Raw genomic sequence first — 17235 nt, forward strand, 5'->3', positions numbered from 1 at the left:
GATTTCCCCGGGCAAGTATGGTGACAAAGAAATCGTCACATTGTGTGGGAGCTGATAGGGGACCCGAAAGCGACTTGTCGGGACGCGCTAAAACACTTCACAGGTCACAGCACGCTGAACACACAGTTTGTCGTCCGATCACCGCTACTGCGCGACGCTGGGCGTTGTCAGTGCTTGGGCGGGTGACCGCCTGCGAACACAGGGCGCTGCCGACAGTTTCAATTCGTATTTCTCTTTTCTCGTCGGTTTCGGAGCTGCAGCGCTATTCGGTCTAGGGCACTGGCGCCACGTTTTGCCTCTCGGTATGCCAAGTCGCGCCGTGCGGCCACAGTGAAATGAAGGAGCGTGTTGTAAAATTTTCAACAAAGAAAAAAAGAAATGTGCTAGTAATAAAACTGAATTTGTCTGACAGAACATGTAAAATCACACAATGCACGATAACAGGCAGCAGGTCTTTACTTGAGGCATAAGTAATGTTGTGCCCGCCTCGCCATACCTCTCTCAGTCGTTTCGCGTGCTTGTCCTTCTGATATAGGCCGATTGGAGAGCGTCAGCTCTCGCGTCAGCCGAGCAAAGTCGAGACAAGTCGAGACTCAAGCGGAATCGACGCACACAATATAGGGTGGCCTGCAGCCAGTAAGAGGAGGAAAGAAACATTAATTTAATGACGCGTGGCAAAAGTACTCATACGCAGAAGTAAAACGCAGGCTGCGGTGGCCGGGAATCGAACCCGGATCAACTGCTTGGAAGGCAACTATGCTGACCATTACACCACCACCGCACGGTTTTCTTCCGCGCACGCCGCGCTGTGTCTGCTTCCCGCCTGTCGGCGGCGGCTGAAGGTGGTCGCAGCAGCAGGCGCATTACGGGGTAGGCGAGCGCATCCAGACAGCGTCTCTACGCACATTTCGCGTCCTTTGGCAAGAGTCGTCGCGTGCGTGCGCCGCAACACTACTTAGACGATCGCGTTCGGGCGTCATTTTTAAGCAGTGCAGCGCAGGATTCAGCGTTTGTAGCATTCTCTCGAGAGGATGCCACGGCGCTGGACGGCAGTCCCACTTTCCCTTCAGACGTCTGCCGCGGAAAGCACAAGGAAGCTGCAAACTAGCTGAGCATCGGTGGTTCAGTGGTAGAATGCTCGCCTGCCACGCGGGCGGCCCGGGTTCGATTCCCGGCCGATGCATCATTTTGTTTTTTCCCCGATAGTGGAGCTGCGTGTCCTTCGCACTCGAAGTGCGTGGGCCACGAGAATGAACCGCGGGATTCCGTGTGGAAACAACCAAACACGCAGCGCGCACGTCTTCTCGTTTGGACTCCTGCGTGCTATTGTGCATACTGGCGTCGGCCTATCATCGCAAGTTGCCTGCAGCGCCGGGAATGCACGTGTAGTAACAGAAGAAATGAGCCAGCAAGTGCAGACTCTCTACCACTAGTATTTGCTACTTGCCGAGATTCCAGAAGGTTTGGCCATCACGTGCCTCGGTAGCGCAGTAGGCAGCGCGTAAGTCTCATAATCTTAAGGTCGTGAGTTCGATCCTCACCCGGGGCATTTAATTTACTTCCGTTCACAGCTAAATTGACGGCTCTGGGGTTGCGAAGGAGCAAAACAGCTTGCAGTTTGTTATCCATAAGGCTTCAACAACTCAGCGTGAAAATGCTTACTTCCCGTTATTACTACTTGCAGTTCTTTTGTGAAATTTTCAAGAAAAAATGTACTAGTAATAAAACTGAATTTCGTATGATATAACATGTAAAGTCACACAGTGTATGACCTGCTATATAATGACAGGCTGCAGGTCTTTACTTGCGAAATAAGTAAATAAATATTACTACTCACAGCTTTGCTTTTCCTCCTACCCCTGTAACAACGAGGCCAAAAGCAACGGACTGTGACTTTTGCCATGCGCGCCTCGGCATGGGAGAGCGAAAAGATGCTCGCAAACAGGGAAAGTGCGACACGGAAAGCCAGTGGAGGGGGTGTAAACCCCAAAAATAAGCGTGCGCGTCCGGTGTGGTCTAGTGGCTAGGATACCTGGCTTTCACCCAGGAGGCCCGGGTTCGATTCCCGGTACCGGAATGTAATTTTTTCGGAACAAATCACGACAAGTTTGGACCCTGCGAAATGCTGTTTCACGTCCTCCTCGCGTTATAGCTACTGGTTCATAAACGTGAGCTGAAAACAGTCGAGAGGAACGGGCACGCAATGAAATTACTACGAGCAGCGGAATAAAGGGAGAAGAGACCCTGGTCCACTGTTGGACTGCTACCATAGAAATGTTACCTGTAAATACGCAGAGCCACTCCGTCTAAGCGCTGGAAGACGGAGTGCACCGAGGCCCGTTAGCTCAGTTGGTTAGAGCGTCGTGCTAATAACGCGAAGGTCGTGGGTTCGATCCCCCCACGGGCCACTTCGATTTTACTACTTCAAAAAGGCAACGCCGATTTCCCCGGGCAAGTATGGTGACAAAGAAATCGTCACATTGTGTGGGAGCTGATAGGGGACCCGAAAGCGACTTGTCGGGACGCGCTAAAACACTTCACAGGTCACAGCACGCTGAACACACAGTTTGTCGTCCGATCACCGCTACTGCGCGACGCTGGGCGTTGTCAGTGCTTGGGCGGGTGACCGCCTGCGAACACAGGGCGCTGCCGACAGTTTCAATTCGTATTTCTCTTTTCTCGTCGGTTTCGGAGCTGCAGCGCTATTCGGTCTAGGGCACTGGCGCCACGTTTTGCCTCTCGGTATGCCAAGTCGCGCCGTGCGGCCACAGTGAAATGAAGGAGCGTGTTGTAAAATTTTCAACAAAGAAAAAAAGAAATGTGCTAGTAATAAAACTGAATTTGTCTGACAGAACATGTAAAATCACACAATGCACGATAACAGGCAGCAGGTCTTTACTTGAGGCATAAGTAATGTTGTGCCCGCCTCGCCATACCTCTCTCAGTCGTTTCGCGTGCTTGTCCTTCTGATATAGGCCGATTGGAGAGCGTCAGCTCTCGCGTCAGCCGAGCAAAGTCGAGACAAGTCGAGACTCAAGCGGAATCGACGCACACAATATAGGGTGGCCTGCAGCCAGTAAGAGGAGGAAAGAAACATTAATTTAATGACGCGTGGCAAAAGTACTCATACGCAGAAGTAAAACGCAGGCTGCGGTGGCCGGGAATCGAACCCGGATCAACTGCTTGGAAGGCAACTATGCTGACCATTACACCACCACCGCACGGTTTTCTTCCGCGCACGCCGCGCTGTGCTGCTTCCCGCCTGTCGGCGACGGCTGAAGGTGGTCGCAGCAGCAGGCGCATTACGGGGTAGGCGAGCGCATCCAGACAGCGTCTCTACGCACATTTCGCGTCCTTTGGCAAGAGTCGTCGCGTGCGTGCGCCGCAACACTACTTAGACGATCGCGTTCGGGCGTCATTTTTAAGCAGTGCAGCGCAGGATTCAGCGTTTGTAGCATTCTCTCGAGAGGATGCCACGGCGCTGGACGGCAGTCCCACTTTCCCTTCAGACGTCTGCCGCGGAAAGCACAAGGAAGCTGCAAACTAGCTGAGCATCGGTGGTTCAGTGGTAGAATGCTCGCCTGCCACGCGGGCGGCCCGGGTTCGATTCCCGGCCGATGCATCATTTTGTTTTTTCCCCGATAGTGGAGCTGCGTGTCCTTCGCACTCGAAGTGCGTGGGCCACGAGAATGAACCGCGGGATTCCGTGTGGAAACAACCAAACACGCAGCGCGCACGTCTTCTCGTTTGGACTCCTGCGTGCTATTGTGCATACTGGCGTCGGCCTATCATCGCAAGTTGCCTGCAGCGCCGGGAATGCACGTGTAGTAACAGAAGAAATGAGCCAGCAAGTGCAGACTCTCTACCACTAGTATTTGCTACTTGCCGAGATTCCAGAAGGTTTGGCCATCACGTGCCTCGGTAGCGCAGTAGGCAGCGCGTAAGTCTCATAATCTTAAGGTCGTGAGTTCGATCCTCACCCGGGGCATTTAATTTACTTCCGTTCACAGCTAAATTGACGGCTCTGGGGTTGCGAAGGAGCAAAACAGCTTGCAGTTTGTTATCCATAAGGCTTCAACAACTCAGCGTGAAAATGCTTACTTCCCGTTATTACTACTTGCAGTTCTTTTGTGAAATTTTCAAGAAAAAATGTACTAGTAATAAAACTGAATTTCGTATGATATAACATGTAAAGTCACACAGTGTATGACCTGCTATATAATGACAGGCTGCAGGTCTTTACTTGCGAAATAAGTAAATAAATATTACTACTCACAGCTTTGCTTTTCCTCCTACCCCTGTAACAACGAGGCCAAAAGCAACGGACTGTGACTTTTGCCATGCGCGCCTCGGCATGGGAGAGCGAAAAGATGCTCGCAAACAGGGAAAGTGCGACACGGAAAGCCAGTGGAGGGGGTGTAAACCCCAAAAATAAGCGTGCGCGTCCGGTGTGGTCTAGTGGCTAGGATACCTGGCTTTCACCCAGGAGGCCCGGGTTCGATTCCCGGTACCGGAATGTAATTTTTTCGGAACAAATCACGACAAGTTTGGACCCTGCGAAATGCTGTTTCACGTCCTCCTCGCGTTATAGCTACTGGTTCATAAACGTGAGCTGAAAACAGTCGAGAGAAACGGGCACGCAATGAAATTACTACGAGCAGCGGAATAAAGGGAGAAGAGACCCTGGTCCACTGTTGGACTGCTACCATAGAAATGTTACCTGTAAATACGCAGAGCCACTCCGTCTAAGCGCTGGAAGACGGAGTGCACCGAGGCCCGTTAGCTCAGTTGGTTAGAGCGTCGTGCTAATAACGCGAAGGTCGTGGGTTCGATCCCCCCACGGGCCACTTCGATTTTACTACTTCAAAAAGGCAACGCCGATTTCCCCGGGCAAGTATGGTGACAAAGAAATCGTCACATTGTGTGGGAGCTGATAGGGGACCCGAAAGCGACTTGTCGGGACGCGCTAAAACACTTCACAGGTCACAGCACGCTGAACACACAGTTTGTCGTCCGATCACCGCTACTGCGCGACGCTGGGCGTTGTCAGTGCTTGGGCGGGTGACCGCCTGCGAACACAGGGCGCTGCCGACAGTTTCAATTCGTATTTCTCTTTTCTCGTCGGTTTCGGAGCTGCAGCGCTATTCGGTCTAGGGCACTGGCGCCACGTTTTGCCTCTCGGTATGCCAAGTCGCGCCGTGCGGCCACAGTGAAATGAAGGAGCGTGTTGTAAAATTTTCAACAAAGAAAAAAAGAAATGTGCTAGTAATAAAACTGAATTTGTCTGACAGAACATGTAAAATCACACAATGCACGATAACAGGCAGCAGGTCTTTACTTGAGGCATAAGTAATGTTGTGCCCGCCTCGCCATACCTCTCTCAGTCGTTTCGCGTGCTTGTCCTTCTGATATAGGCCGATTGGAGAGCGTCAGCTCTCGCGTCAGCCGAGCAAAGTCGAGACAAGTCGAGACTCAAGCGGAATCGACGCACACAATATAGGGTGGCCTGCAGCCAGTAAGAGGAGGAAAGAAACATTAATTTAATGACGCGTGGCAAAAGTACTCATACGCAGAAGTAAAACGCAGGCTGCGGTGGCCGGGAATCGAACCCGGATCAACTGCTGGGAAGGCAACTATGCTGACCATTACACCACCACCGCACGGTTTTCTTCCGCGCACGCCGCGCTGTGTCTGCTTCCCGCCTGTCGGCGGCGGCTGAAGGTGGTCGCAGCAGCAGGCGCATTACGGGGTAGGCGAGCGCATCCAGACAGCGTCTCTACGCACATTTCGCGTCCTTTGGCAAGAGTCGTCGCGTGCGTGCGCCGCAACACTACTTAGACGATCGCGTTCGGGCGTCATTTTTAAGCAGTGCAGCGCAGGATTCAGCGTTTGTAGCATTCTCTCGAGAGGATGCCACGGCGCTGGACGGCAGTCCCACTTTCCCTTCAGACGTCTGCCGCGGAAAGCACAAGGAAGCTGCAAACTAGCTGAGCATCGGTGGTTCAGTGGTAGAATGCTCGCCTGCCACGCGGGCGGCCCGGGTTCGATTCCCGGCCGATGCATCATTTTGTTTTTTCCCCGATAGTGGAGCTGCGTGTCCTTCGCACTCGAAGTGCGTGGGCCACGAGAATGAACCGCGGGATTCCGTGTGGAAACAACCAAACACGCAGCGCGCACGTCTTCTCGTTTGGACTCCTGCGTGCTATTGTGCATACTGGCGTCGGCCTATCATCGCAAGTTGCCTGCAGCGCCGGGAATGCACGTGTAGTAACAGAAGAAATGAGCCAGCAAGTGCAGACTCTCTACCACTAGTATTTGCTACTTGCCGAGATTCCAGAAGGTTTGGCCATCACGTGCCTCGGTAGCGCAGTAGGCAGCGCGTAAGTCTCATAATCTTAAGGTCGTGAGTTCGATCCTCACCCGGGGCATTTAATTTACTTCCGTTCACAGCTAAATTGACGGCTCTGGGGTTGCGAAGGAGCAAAACAGCTTGCAGTTTGTTATCCATAAGGCTTCAACAACTCAGCGTGAAAATGCTTACTTCCCGTTATTACTACTTGCAGTTCTTTTGTGAAATTTTCAAGAAAAAATGTACTAGTAATAAAACTGAATTTCGTATGATATAACATGTAAAGTCACACAGTGTATGACCTGCTATATAATGACAGGCTGCAGGTCTTTACTTGCGAAATAAGTAAATAAATATTACTACTCACAGCTTTGCTTTTCCTCCTACCCCTGTAACAACGAGGCCAAAAGCAACGGACTGTGACTTTTGCCATGCGCGCCTCGGCATGGGAGAGCGAAAAGATGCTCGCAAACAGGGAAAGTGCGACACGGAAAGCCAGTGGAGGGGGTGTAAACCCCAAAAATAAGCGTGCGCGTCCGGTGTGGTCTAGTGGCTAGGATACCTGGCTTTCACCCAGGAGGCCCGGGTTCGATTCCCGGTACCGGAATGTAATTTTTTCGGAACAAATCACGACAAGTTTGGACCCTGCGAAATGCTGTTTCACGTCCTCCTCGCGTTATAGCTACTGGTTCATAAACGTGAGCTGAAAACAGTCGAGAGAAACGGGCACGCAATGAAATTACTACGAGCAGCGGAATAAAGGGAGAAGAGACCCTGGTCCACTGTTGGACTGCTACCATAGAAATGTTACCTGTAAATACGCAGAGCCACTCCGTCTAAGCGCTGGAAGACGGAGTGCACCGAGGCCCGTTAGCTCAGTTGGTTAGAGCGTCGTGCTAATAACGCGAAGGTCGTGGGTTCGATCCCCCCACGGGCCACTTCGATTTTACTACTTCAAAAAGGCAACGCCGATTTCCCCGGGCAAGTATGGTGACAAAGAAATCGTCACATTGTGTGGGAGCTGATAGGGGACCCGAAAGCGACTTGTCGGGACGCGCTAAAACACTTCACAGGTCACAGCACGCTGAACACACAGTTTGTCGTCCGATCACCGCTACTGCGCGACGCTGGGCGTTGTCAGTGCTTGGGCGGGTGACCGCCTGCGAACACAGGGCGCTGCCGACAGTTTCAATTCGTATTTCTCTTTTCTCGTCGGTTTCGGAGCTGCAGCGCTATTCGGTCTAGGGCACTGGCGCCACGTTTTGCCTCTCGGTATGCCAAGTCGCGCCGTGCGGCCACAGTGAAATGAAGGAGCGTGTTGTAAAATTTTCAACAAAGAAAAAAAGAAATGTGCTAGTAATAAAACTGAATTTGTCTGACAGAACATGTAAAATCACACAATGCACGATAACAGGCAGCAGGTCTTTACTTGAGGCATAAGTAATGTTGTGCCCGCCTCGCCATACCTCTCTCAGTCGTTTCGCGTGCTTGTCCTTCTGATATAGGCCGATTGGAGAGCGTCAGCTCTCGCGTCAGCCGAGCAAAGTCGAGACAAGTCGAGACTCAAGCGGAATCGACGCACACAATATAGGGTGGCCTGCAGCCAGTAAGAGGAGGAAAGAAACATTAATTTAATGACGCGTGGCAAAAGTACTCATACGCAGAAGTAAAACGCAGGCTGCGGTGGCCGGGAATCGAACCCGGATCAACTGCTTGGAAGGCAACTATGCTGACCATTACACCACCACCGCACGGTTTTCTTCCGCGCACGCCGCGCTGTGTCTGCTTCCCGCCTGTCGGCGGCGGCTGAAGGTGGTCGCAGCAGCAGGCGCATTACGGGGTAGGCGAGCGCATCCAGACAGCGTCTCTACGCACATTTCGCGTCCTTTGGCAAGAGTCGTCGCGTGCGTGCGCCGCAACACTACTTAGACGATCGCGTTCGGGCGTCATTTTTAAGCAGTGCAGCGCAGGATTCAGCGTTTGTAGCATTCTCTCGAGAGGATGCCACGGCGCTGGACGGCAGTCCCACTTTCCCTTCAGACGTCTGCCGCGGAAAGCACAAGGAAGCTGCAAACTAGCTGAGCATCGGTGGTTCAGTGGTAGAATGCTCGCCTGCCACGCGGGCGGCCCGGGTTCGATTCCCGGCCGATGCATCATTTTGTTTTTTCCCCGATAGTGGAGCTGCGTGTCCTTCGCACTCGAAGTGCGTGGGCCACGAGAATGAACCGCGGGATTCCGTGTGGAAACAACCAAACACGCAGCGCGCACGTCTTCTCGTTTGGACTCCTGCGTGCTATTGTGCATACTGGCGTCGGCCTATCATCGCAAGTTGCCTGCAGCGCCGGGAATGCACGTGTAGTAACAGAAGAAATGAGCCAGCAAGTGCAGACTCTCTACCACTAGTATTTGCTACTTGCCGAGATTCCAGAAGGTTTGGCCATCACGTGCCTCGGTAGCGCAGTAGGCAGCGCGTAAGTCTCATAATCTTAAGGTCGTGAGTTCGATCCTCACCCGGGGCATTTAATTTACTTCCGTTCACAGCTAAATTGACGGCTCTGGGGTTGCGAAGGAGCAAAACAGCTTGCAGTTTGTTATCCATAAGGCTTCAACAACTCAGCGTGAAAATGCTTACTTCCCGTTATTACTACTTGCAGTTCTTTTGTGAAATTTTCAAGAAAAAATGTACTAGTAATAAAACTGAATTTCGTATGATATAACATGTAAAGTCACACAGTGTATGACCTGCTATATAATGACAGGCTGCAGGTCTTTACTTGCGAAATAAGTAAATAAATATTACTACTCACAGCTTTGCTTTTCCTCCTACCCCTGTAACAACGAGGCCAAAAGCAACGGACTGTGACTTTTGCCATGCGCGCCTCGGCATGGGAGAGCGAAAAGATGCTCGCAAACAGGGAAAGTGCGACACGGAAAGCCAGTGGAGGGGGTGTAAACCCCAAAAATAAGCGTGCGCGTCCGGTGTGGTCTAGTGGCTAGGATACCTGGCTTTCACCCAGGAGGCCCGGGTTCGATTCCCGGTACCGGAATGTAATTTTTTCGGAACAAATCACGACAAGTTTGGACCCTGCGAAATGCTGTTTCACGTCCTCCTCGCGTTATAGCTACTGGTTCATAAACGTGAGCTGAAAACAGTCGAGAGAAACGGGCACGCAATGAAATTACTACGAGCAGCGGAATAAAGGGAGAAGAGACCCTGGTCCACTGTTGGACTGCTACCATAGAAATGTTACCTGTAAATACGCAGAGCCACTCCGTCTAAGCGCTGGAAGACGGAGTGCACCGAGGCCCGTTAGCTCAGTTGGTTAGAGCGTCGTGCTAATAACGCGAAGGTCGTGGGTTCGATCCCCCCACGGGCCACTTCGATTTTACTACTTCAAAAAGGCAACGCCGATTTCCCCGGGCAAGTATGGTGACAAAGAAATCGTCACATTGTGTGGGAGCTGATAGGGGACCCGAAAGCGACTTGTCGGGACGCGCTAAAACACTTCACAGGTCACAGCACGCTGAACACACAGTTTGTCGTCCGATCACCGCTACTGCGCGACGCTGGGCGTTGTCAGTGCTTGGGCGGGTGACCGCCTGCGAACACAGGGCGCTGCCGACAGTTTCAATTCGTATTTCTCTTTTCTCGTCGGTTTCGGAGCTGCAGCGCTATTCGGTCTAGGGCACTGGCGCCACGTTTTGCCTCTCGGTATGCCAAGTCGCGCCGTGCGGCCACAGTGAAATGAAGGAGCGTGTTGTAAAATTTTCAACAAAGAAAAAAAGAAATGTGCTAGTAATAAAACTGAATTTGTCTGACAGAACATGTAAAATCACACAATGCACGATAACAGGCAGCAGGTCTTTACTTGAGGCATAAGTAATGTTGTGCCCGCCTCGCCATACCTCTCTCAGTCGTTTCGCGTGCTTGTCCTTCTGATATAGGCCGATTGGAGAGCGTCAGCTCTCGCGTCAGCCGAGCAAAGTCGAGACAAGTCGAGACTCAAGCGGAATCGACGCACACAATATAGGGTGGCCTGCAGCCAGTAAGAGGAGGAAAGAAACATTAATTTAATGACGCGTGGCAAAAGTACTCATACGCAGAAGTAAAACGCAGGCTGCGGTGGCCGGGAATCGAACCCGGATCAACTGCTTGGAAGGCAACTATGCTGACCATTACACCACCACCGCACGGTTTTCTTCCGCGCACGCCGCGCTGTGTCTGCTTCCCGCCTGTCGGCGGCGGCTGAAGGTGGTCGCAGCAGCAGGCGCATTACGGGGTAGGCGAGCGCATCCAGACAGCGTCTCTACGCACATTTCGCGTCCTTTGGCAAGAGTCGTCGCGTGCGTGCGCCGCAACACTACTTAGACGATCGCGTTCGGGCGTCATTTTTAAGCAGTGCAGCGCAGGATTCAGCGTTTGTAGCATTCTCTCGAGAGGATGCCACGGCGCTGGACGGCAGTCCCACTTTCCCTTCAGACGTCTGCCGCGGAAAGCACAAGGAAGCTGCAAACTAGCTGAGCATCGGTGGTTCAGTGGTAGAATGCTCGCCTGCCACGCGGGCGGCCCGGGTTCGATTCCCGGCCGATGCATCATTTTGTTTTTTCCCCGATAGTGGAGCTGCGTGTCCTTCGCACTCGAAGTGCGTGGGCCACGAGAATGAACCGCGGGATTCCGTGTGGAAACAACCAAACACGCAGCGCGCACGTCTTCTCGTTTGGACTCCTGCGTGCTATTGTGCATACTGGCGTCGGCCTATCATCGCAAGTTGCCTGCAGCGCCGGGAATGCACGTGTAGTAACAGAAGAAATGAGCCAGCAAGTGCAGACTCTCTACCACTAGTATTTGCTACTTGCCGAGATTCCAGAAGGTTTGGCCATCACGTGCCTCGGTAGCGCAGTAGGCAGCGCGTAAGTCTCATAATCTTAAGGTCGTGAGTTCGATCCTCACCCGGGGCATTTAATTTACTTCCGTTCACAGCTAAATTGACGGCTCTGGGGTTGCGAAGGAGCAAAACAGCTTGCAGTTTGTTATCCATAAGGCTTCAACAACTCAGCGTGAAAATGCTTACTTCCCGTTATTACTACTTGCAGTTCTTTTGTGAAATTTTCAAGAAAAAATGTACTAGTAATAAAACTGAATTTCGTATGATATAACATGTAAAGTCACACAGTGTATGACCTGCTATATAATGACAGGCTGCAGGTCTTTACTTGCGAAATAAGTAAATAAATATTACTACTCACAGCTTTGCTTTTCCTCCTACCCCTGTAACAACGAGGCCAAAAGCAACGGACTGTGACTTTTGCCATGCGCGCCTCGGCATGGGAGAGCGAAAAGATGCTCGCAAACAGGGAAAGTGCGACACGGAAAGCCAGTGGAGGGGGTGTAAACCCCAAAAATAAGCGTGCGCGTCCGGTGTGGTCTAGTGGCTAGGATACCTGGCTTTCACCCAGGAGGCCCGGGTTCGATTTCCGGTACCGGAATGTAATTTTTTCGGAACAAATCACGACAAGTTTGGACCCTGCGAAATGCTGTTTCACGTCCTCCTCGCGTTATAGCTACTGGTTCATAAACGTGAGCTGAAAACAGTCGAGAGAAACGGGCACGCAATGAAATTACTACGAGCAGCGGAATAAAGGGAGAAGAGACCCTGGTCCACTGTTGGACTGCTACCATAGAAATGTTACCTGTAAATACGCAGAGCCACTCCGTCTAAGCGCTGGAAGACGGAGTGCACCGAGGCCCGTTAGCTCAGTTGGTTAGAGCGTCGTGCTAATAACGCGAAGGTCGTGGGTTCGATCCCCCCACGGGCCACTTCGATTTTACTACTTCAAAAAGGCAACGCCGATTTCCCCGGGCAAGTATGGTGACAAAGAAATCGTCACATTGTGTGGGAGCTGATAGGGGACCCGAAAGCGACTTGTCGGGACGCGCTAAAACACTTCACAGGTCACAGCACGCTGAACACACAGTTTGTCGTCCGATCACCGCTACTGCGCGACGCTGGGCGTTGTCAGTGCTTGGGCGGGTGACCGCCTGCGAACACAGGGCGCTGCCGACAGTTTCAATTCGTATTTCTCTTTTCTCGTCGGTTTCGGAGCTGCAGCGCTATTCGGTCTAGGGCACTGGCGCCACGTTTTGCCTCTCGGTATGCCAAGTCGCGCCGTGCGGCCACAGTGAAATGAAGGAGCGTGTTGTAAAATTTTCAACAAAGAAAAAAAGAAATGTGCTAGTAATAAAACTGAATTTGTCTGACAGAACATGTAAAATCACACAATGCACGATAACAGGCAGCAGGTCTTTACTTGAGGCATAAGTAATGTTGTGCCCGCCTCGTCATACCTCTCTCAGTCGTTTCGCGTGCTTGTCCTTCTGATATAGGCCGATTGGAGAGCGTCAGCTCTCGCGTCAGCCGAGCAAAGTCGAGACAAGTCGAGACTCAAGCGGAATCGACGCACACAATATAGGGTGGCCTGCAGCCAGTAAGAGGAGGAAAGAAACATTAATTTAATGACGCGTGGCAAAAGTACTCATACGCAGAAGTAAAACGCAGGCTGCGGTGGCCGGGAATCGAACCCGGATCAACTGCTTGGAAGGCAACTATGCTGACCATTACACCACCACCGCACGGTTTTCTTCCGCGCACGCCGCGCTGTGTCTGCTTCCCGCCTGTCGGCGGCGGCTGAAGGTGGTCGCAGCAGCAGGCGCATTACGGGGTAGGCGAGCGCATCCAGACAGCGTCTCTACGCACATTTCGCGTCCTTTGGCAAGAGTCGTCGCGTGCGTGCGCCGCAACACTACTTAGACGATCGCGTTCGGGCGTCATTTTTAAGCAGTGCAGCGCAGGATTCAGCGTTTGTAGCATTCTCTCGAGAGGATGCCACGGCGCTGGACGGCAGTCCCACTTTCCCTTCAGACGTCTGCCGCGGAAAGCACAAGGAAGCTGCAAACTAGCTGAGCATCGGTGGTTCAGTGGTAGAATGCTCGCCTGCCACGCGGGCGGCCCGGGTTCGATTCCCGGCCGATGCATCATTTTGTTTTTTCCCCGATAGTGGAGCTGCGTGTCCTTCGCACTCGAAGTGCGTGGGCCACGAGAATGAACCGCGGGATTCCGTGTGGAAACAACCAAACACGCAGCGCGCACGTCTTCTCGTTTGGACTCCTGCGTGCTATTGTGCATACTGGCGTCGGCCTATCATCGCAAGTTGCCTGCAGCGCCGGGAATGCACGTGTAGTAACAGAAGAAATGAGCCAGCAAGTGCAGACTCTCTACCACTAGTATTTGCTACTTGCCGAGATTCCAGAAGGTTTGGCCATCACGTGCCTCGGTAGCGCAGTAGGCAGCGCGTAAGTCTCATAATCTTAAGGTCGTGAGTTCGATCCTCACCCGGGGCATTTAATTTACTTCCGTTCACAGCTAAATTGACGGCTCTGGGGTTGCGAAGGAGCAAAACAGCTTGCAGTTTGTTATCCATAAGGCTTCAACAACTCAGCGTGAAAATGCTTACTTCCCGTTATTACTACTTGCAGTTCTTTTGTGAAATTTTCAAGAAAAAATGTACTAGTAATAAAACTGAATTTCGTATGATATAACATGTAAAGTCACACAGTGTATGACCTGCTATATAATGACAGGCTGCAGGTCTTTACTTGCGAAATAAGTAAATAAATATTACTACTCACAGCTTTGCTTTTCCTCCTACCCCTGTAACAACGAGGCCAAAAGCAACGGACTGTGACTTTTGCCATGCGCGCCTCGGCATGGGAGAGCGAAAAGATGCTCGCAAACAGGGAAAGTGCGACACGGAAAGCCAGTGGAGGGGGTGTAAACCCCAAAAATAAGCGTGCGCGTCCGGTGTGGTCTAGTGGCTAGGATACCTGGCTTTCACCCAGGAGGCCCGGGTTCGATTCCCGGTACCGGAATGTAATTTTTTCGGAACAAATCACGACAAGTTTGGACCCTGCGAAATGCTGTTTCACGTCCTCCTCGCGTTATAGCTACTGGTTCATAAACGTGAGCTGAAAACAGTCGAGAGAAACGGGCACGCAATGAAATTACTACGAGCAGCGGAATAAAGGGAGAAGAGACCCTGGTCCACTGTTGGACTGCTACCATAGAAATGTTACCTGTAAATACGCAGAGCCACTCCGTCTAAGCGCTGGAAGACGGAGTGCACCGAGGCCCGTTAGCTCAGTTGGTTAGAGCGTCGTGCTAATAACGCGAAGGTCGTGGGTTCGATCCCCCCACGGGCCACTTCGATTTTACTACTTCAAAAAGGCAACGCCGATTTCCCCGGGCAAGTATGGTGACAAAGAAATCGTCACATTGTGTGGGAGCTGATAGGGGACCCGAAAGCGACTTGTCGGGACGCGCTAAAACACTTCACAGGTCACAGCACGCTGAACACACAGTTTGTCGTCCGATCACCGCTACTGCGCGACGCTGGGCGTTGTCAGTGCTTGGGCGGGTGACCGCCTGCGAACACAGGGCGCTGCCGACAGTTTCAATTCGTATTTCTCTTTTCTCGTCGGTTTCGGAGCTGCAGCGCTATTCGGTCTAGGGCACTGGCGCCACGTTTTGCCTCTCGGTATGCCAAGTCGCGCCGTGCGGCCACAGTGAAATGAAGGAGCGTGTTGTAAAATTTTCAACAAAGAAAAAAAGAAATGTGCTAGTAATAAAACTGAATTTGTCTGACAGAACATGTAAAATCACACAATGCACGATAACAGGCAGCAGGTCTTTACTTGAGGCATAAGTAATGTTGTGCCCGCCTCGCCATACCTCTCTCAGTCGTTTCGCGTGCTTGTCCTTCTGATATAGGCCGATTGGAGAGCGTCAGCTCTCGCGTCAGCCGAGCAAAGTCGAGACAAGTCGAGACTCAAGCGGAATCGACGCACACAATATAGGGTGGCCTGCAGCCAGTAAGAGGAGGAAAGAAACATTAATTTAATGACGCGTGGCAAAAGTACTCATACGCAGAAGTAAAACGCAGGCTGCGGTGGCCGGGAATCGAACCCGGATCAACTGCTTGGAAGGCAACTATGCTGACCATTACACCACCACCGCACGGTTTTCTTCCGCGCACGCCGCGCTGTGTCTGCTTCCCGCCTGTCGGCGGCGGCTGAAGGTGGTCGCAGCAGCAGGCGCATTACGGGGTAGGCGAGCGCATCCAGACAGCGTCTCTACGCACATTTCGCGTCCTTTGGCAAGAGTCGTCGCGTGCGTGCGCCGCAACACTACTTAGACGATCGCGTTCGGGCGTCATTTTTAAGCAGTGCAGCGCAGGATTCAGCGTTTGTAGCATTCTCTCGAGAGGATGCCACGGCACTGGACGGCAGTCCCACTTTCCCTTCAGACGTCTGCCGCGGAAAGCACAAGGAAGCTGCAAACTAGCTGAGCATCGGTGGTTCAGTGGTAGAATGCTCGCCTGCCACGCGGGCGGCCCGGGTTCGATTCCCGGCCGATGCATCATTTTGTTTTTTCCCCGATAGTGGAGCTGCGTGTCCTTCGCACTCGAAGTGCGTGGGCCACGAGAATGAACCGCGGGATTCCGTGTGGAAACAACCAAACACGCAGCGCGCACGTCTTCTCGTTTGGACTCCTGCGTGCTATTGTGCATACTGGCGTCGGCCTATCATCGCAAGTTGCCTGCAGCGCCGGGAATGCACGTGTAGTAACAGAAGAAATGAGCCAGCAAGTGCAGACTCTCTACCACTAGTATTTGCTACTTGCCGAGATTCCAGAAGGTTTGGCCATCACGTGCCTCGGTAGCGCAGTAGGCAGCGCGTAAGTCTCATAATCTTAAGGTCGTGAGTTCGATCCTCACCCGGGGCATTTAATTTACTTCCGTTCACAGCTAAATTGACGGCTCTGGGGTTGCGAAGGAGCAAAACAGCTTGCAGTTTGTTATCCATAAGGCTTCAACAACTCAGCGTGAAAATGCTTACTTCCCGTTATTACTACTTGCAGTTCTTTTGTGAAATTTTCAAGAAAAAATGTACTAGTAATAAAACTGAATTTCGTATGATATAACATGTAAAGTCACACAGTGTATGACCTGCTATATAATGACAGGCTGCAGGTCTTTACTTGCGAAATAAGTAAATAAATATTACTACTCACAGCTTTGCTTTTCCTCCTACCCCTGTAACAACGAGGCCAAAAGCAACGGACTGTGACTTTTGCCATGCGCGCCTCGGCATGGGAGAGCGAAAAGATGCTCGCAAACAGGGAAAGTGCGACACGGAAAGCCAGTGGAGGGGGTGTAAACCCCAAAAATAAGCGTGCGCGTCCGGTGTGGTCTAGTGGCTAGGATACCTGGCTTTCACCCAGGAGGCCCGGGTTCGATTCCCGGTACCGGAATGTAATTTTTTCGGAACAAATCACGACAAGTTTGGACCCTGCGAAATGCTGTTTCACGTCCTCCTCGCGTTATAGCTACTGGTTCATAAACGTGAGCTGAAAACAGTCGAGAGAAACGGGCACGCAATGAAATTACTACGAGCAGCGGAATAAAGGGAGAAGAGACCCTGGTCCACTGTTGGACTGCTACCATAGAAATGTTACCTGTAAATACGCAGAGCCACTCCGTCTAAGCGCTGGAAGACGGAGTGCACCGAGGCCCGTTAGCTCAGTTGGTTAGAGCGTCGTGCTAATAACGCGAAGGTCGTGGGTTCGATCCCCCCACGGGCCACTTCGATTTTACTACTTCAAAAAGGCAACGCCGATTTCCCCGGGCAAGTATGGTGACAAAGAAATCGTCACATTGTGTGGGAGCTGATAGGGGACCCGAAAGCGACTTGTCGGGACGCGCTAAAACACTTCACAGGTCACAGCACGCTGAACACACAGTTTGTCGTCCGATCACCGCTACTGCGCGAC

At 52.0% G+C, this 17235-nt stretch overlaps 35 non-coding genes across 35 annotated transcripts; 28 read left to right on the forward strand and 7 right to left on the reverse strand.

The window, feature by feature from the left end:
• Positions 1 to 709: 709 nt before the first annotated feature.
• Positions 710 to 781, reverse strand: Trnag-ucc (transfer RNA glycine (anticodon UCC)). The gene has a single exon. It is a non-coding gene; the product is annotated as a tRNA-Gly (tRNA).
• A 331-nt stretch (positions 782 to 1112) lies between these two features.
• Trnag-gcc (transfer RNA glycine (anticodon GCC)) lies at positions 1113 to 1183 on the forward strand. The gene has a single exon. It is a non-coding gene; the product is annotated as a tRNA-Gly (tRNA).
• A 293-nt stretch (positions 1184 to 1476) lies between these two features.
• On the forward strand, positions 1477 to 1549 carry Trnam-cau (transfer RNA methionine (anticodon CAU)). The gene has a single exon. It is a non-coding gene; the product is annotated as a tRNA-Met (tRNA).
• A 456-nt stretch (positions 1550 to 2005) lies between these two features.
• Positions 2006 to 2077, forward strand: Trnae-uuc (transfer RNA glutamic acid (anticodon UUC)). The gene has a single exon. It is a non-coding gene; the product is annotated as a tRNA-Glu (tRNA).
• A 257-nt stretch (positions 2078 to 2334) lies between these two features.
• Positions 2335 to 2408, forward strand: Trnai-aau (transfer RNA isoleucine (anticodon AAU)). The gene has a single exon. It is a non-coding gene; the product is annotated as a tRNA-Ile (tRNA).
• Positions 2409 to 3149: 741 nt separating this feature from the next.
• Trnag-ucc (transfer RNA glycine (anticodon UCC)) lies at positions 3150 to 3221 on the reverse strand. Its single transcript has one exon. It is a non-coding gene; the product is annotated as a tRNA-Gly (tRNA).
• Positions 3222 to 3551: 330 nt separating this feature from the next.
• Positions 3552 to 3622, forward strand: Trnag-gcc (transfer RNA glycine (anticodon GCC)). The gene has a single exon. It is a non-coding gene; the product is annotated as a tRNA-Gly (tRNA).
• Positions 3623 to 3915: 293 nt separating this feature from the next.
• On the forward strand, positions 3916 to 3988 carry Trnam-cau (transfer RNA methionine (anticodon CAU)). The gene has a single exon. It is a non-coding gene; the product is annotated as a tRNA-Met (tRNA).
• Positions 3989 to 4444: 456 nt separating this feature from the next.
• On the forward strand, positions 4445 to 4516 carry Trnae-uuc (transfer RNA glutamic acid (anticodon UUC)). Its single transcript has one exon. It is a non-coding gene; the product is annotated as a tRNA-Glu (tRNA).
• Positions 4517 to 4773: 257 nt separating this feature from the next.
• Trnai-aau (transfer RNA isoleucine (anticodon AAU)) lies at positions 4774 to 4847 on the forward strand. The gene has a single exon. It is a non-coding gene; the product is annotated as a tRNA-Ile (tRNA).
• A 741-nt stretch (positions 4848 to 5588) lies between these two features.
• On the reverse strand, positions 5589 to 5660 carry Trnag-ucc (transfer RNA glycine (anticodon UCC)). The gene has a single exon. It is a non-coding gene; the product is annotated as a tRNA-Gly (tRNA).
• A 331-nt stretch (positions 5661 to 5991) lies between these two features.
• On the forward strand, positions 5992 to 6062 carry Trnag-gcc (transfer RNA glycine (anticodon GCC)). Its single transcript has one exon. It is a non-coding gene; the product is annotated as a tRNA-Gly (tRNA).
• A 293-nt stretch (positions 6063 to 6355) lies between these two features.
• Positions 6356 to 6428, forward strand: Trnam-cau (transfer RNA methionine (anticodon CAU)). The gene has a single exon. It is a non-coding gene; the product is annotated as a tRNA-Met (tRNA).
• Positions 6429 to 6884: 456 nt separating this feature from the next.
• Positions 6885 to 6956, forward strand: Trnae-uuc (transfer RNA glutamic acid (anticodon UUC)). The gene has a single exon. It is a non-coding gene; the product is annotated as a tRNA-Glu (tRNA).
• Positions 6957 to 7213: 257 nt separating this feature from the next.
• On the forward strand, positions 7214 to 7287 carry Trnai-aau (transfer RNA isoleucine (anticodon AAU)). The gene has a single exon. It is a non-coding gene; the product is annotated as a tRNA-Ile (tRNA).
• A 741-nt stretch (positions 7288 to 8028) lies between these two features.
• On the reverse strand, positions 8029 to 8100 carry Trnag-ucc (transfer RNA glycine (anticodon UCC)). Its single transcript has one exon. It is a non-coding gene; the product is annotated as a tRNA-Gly (tRNA).
• A 331-nt stretch (positions 8101 to 8431) lies between these two features.
• Positions 8432 to 8502, forward strand: Trnag-gcc (transfer RNA glycine (anticodon GCC)). The gene has a single exon. It is a non-coding gene; the product is annotated as a tRNA-Gly (tRNA).
• Positions 8503 to 8795: 293 nt separating this feature from the next.
• On the forward strand, positions 8796 to 8868 carry Trnam-cau (transfer RNA methionine (anticodon CAU)). The gene has a single exon. It is a non-coding gene; the product is annotated as a tRNA-Met (tRNA).
• A 456-nt stretch (positions 8869 to 9324) lies between these two features.
• Trnae-uuc (transfer RNA glutamic acid (anticodon UUC)) lies at positions 9325 to 9396 on the forward strand. Its single transcript has one exon. It is a non-coding gene; the product is annotated as a tRNA-Glu (tRNA).
• A 257-nt stretch (positions 9397 to 9653) lies between these two features.
• Trnai-aau (transfer RNA isoleucine (anticodon AAU)) lies at positions 9654 to 9727 on the forward strand. The gene has a single exon. It is a non-coding gene; the product is annotated as a tRNA-Ile (tRNA).
• Positions 9728 to 10468: 741 nt separating this feature from the next.
• Positions 10469 to 10540, reverse strand: Trnag-ucc (transfer RNA glycine (anticodon UCC)). The gene has a single exon. It is a non-coding gene; the product is annotated as a tRNA-Gly (tRNA).
• A 331-nt stretch (positions 10541 to 10871) lies between these two features.
• Positions 10872 to 10942, forward strand: Trnag-gcc (transfer RNA glycine (anticodon GCC)). The gene has a single exon. It is a non-coding gene; the product is annotated as a tRNA-Gly (tRNA).
• Positions 10943 to 11235: 293 nt separating this feature from the next.
• Trnam-cau (transfer RNA methionine (anticodon CAU)) lies at positions 11236 to 11308 on the forward strand. Its single transcript has one exon. It is a non-coding gene; the product is annotated as a tRNA-Met (tRNA).
• A 456-nt stretch (positions 11309 to 11764) lies between these two features.
• On the forward strand, positions 11765 to 11836 carry Trnae-uuc (transfer RNA glutamic acid (anticodon UUC)). Its single transcript has one exon. It is a non-coding gene; the product is annotated as a tRNA-Glu (tRNA).
• A 257-nt stretch (positions 11837 to 12093) lies between these two features.
• On the forward strand, positions 12094 to 12167 carry Trnai-aau (transfer RNA isoleucine (anticodon AAU)). Its single transcript has one exon. It is a non-coding gene; the product is annotated as a tRNA-Ile (tRNA).
• A 741-nt stretch (positions 12168 to 12908) lies between these two features.
• Positions 12909 to 12980, reverse strand: Trnag-ucc (transfer RNA glycine (anticodon UCC)). Its single transcript has one exon. It is a non-coding gene; the product is annotated as a tRNA-Gly (tRNA).
• Positions 12981 to 13311: 331 nt separating this feature from the next.
• Positions 13312 to 13382, forward strand: Trnag-gcc (transfer RNA glycine (anticodon GCC)). Its single transcript has one exon. It is a non-coding gene; the product is annotated as a tRNA-Gly (tRNA).
• Positions 13383 to 13675: 293 nt separating this feature from the next.
• Trnam-cau (transfer RNA methionine (anticodon CAU)) lies at positions 13676 to 13748 on the forward strand. The gene has a single exon. It is a non-coding gene; the product is annotated as a tRNA-Met (tRNA).
• A 456-nt stretch (positions 13749 to 14204) lies between these two features.
• Trnae-uuc (transfer RNA glutamic acid (anticodon UUC)) lies at positions 14205 to 14276 on the forward strand. Its single transcript has one exon. It is a non-coding gene; the product is annotated as a tRNA-Glu (tRNA).
• Positions 14277 to 14533: 257 nt separating this feature from the next.
• On the forward strand, positions 14534 to 14607 carry Trnai-aau (transfer RNA isoleucine (anticodon AAU)). The gene has a single exon. It is a non-coding gene; the product is annotated as a tRNA-Ile (tRNA).
• Positions 14608 to 15348: 741 nt separating this feature from the next.
• Positions 15349 to 15420, reverse strand: Trnag-ucc (transfer RNA glycine (anticodon UCC)). Its single transcript has one exon. It is a non-coding gene; the product is annotated as a tRNA-Gly (tRNA).
• A 331-nt stretch (positions 15421 to 15751) lies between these two features.
• Trnag-gcc (transfer RNA glycine (anticodon GCC)) lies at positions 15752 to 15822 on the forward strand. Its single transcript has one exon. It is a non-coding gene; the product is annotated as a tRNA-Gly (tRNA).
• A 293-nt stretch (positions 15823 to 16115) lies between these two features.
• On the forward strand, positions 16116 to 16188 carry Trnam-cau (transfer RNA methionine (anticodon CAU)). The gene has a single exon. It is a non-coding gene; the product is annotated as a tRNA-Met (tRNA).
• A 456-nt stretch (positions 16189 to 16644) lies between these two features.
• Trnae-uuc (transfer RNA glutamic acid (anticodon UUC)) lies at positions 16645 to 16716 on the forward strand. Its single transcript has one exon. It is a non-coding gene; the product is annotated as a tRNA-Glu (tRNA).
• A 257-nt stretch (positions 16717 to 16973) lies between these two features.
• On the forward strand, positions 16974 to 17047 carry Trnai-aau (transfer RNA isoleucine (anticodon AAU)). Its single transcript has one exon. It is a non-coding gene; the product is annotated as a tRNA-Ile (tRNA).
• The last annotated feature ends 188 nt before the right edge of the window (positions 17048 to 17235 follow it).

This window comes from Schistocerca gregaria, chromosome 2 (genome assembly GCF_023897955.1).
Source record: "Schistocerca gregaria isolate iqSchGreg1 chromosome 2, iqSchGreg1.2, whole genome shotgun sequence".
Lineage (NCBI taxonomy): Eukaryota > Metazoa > Arthropoda > Insecta > Orthoptera > Acrididae > Schistocerca > Schistocerca gregaria.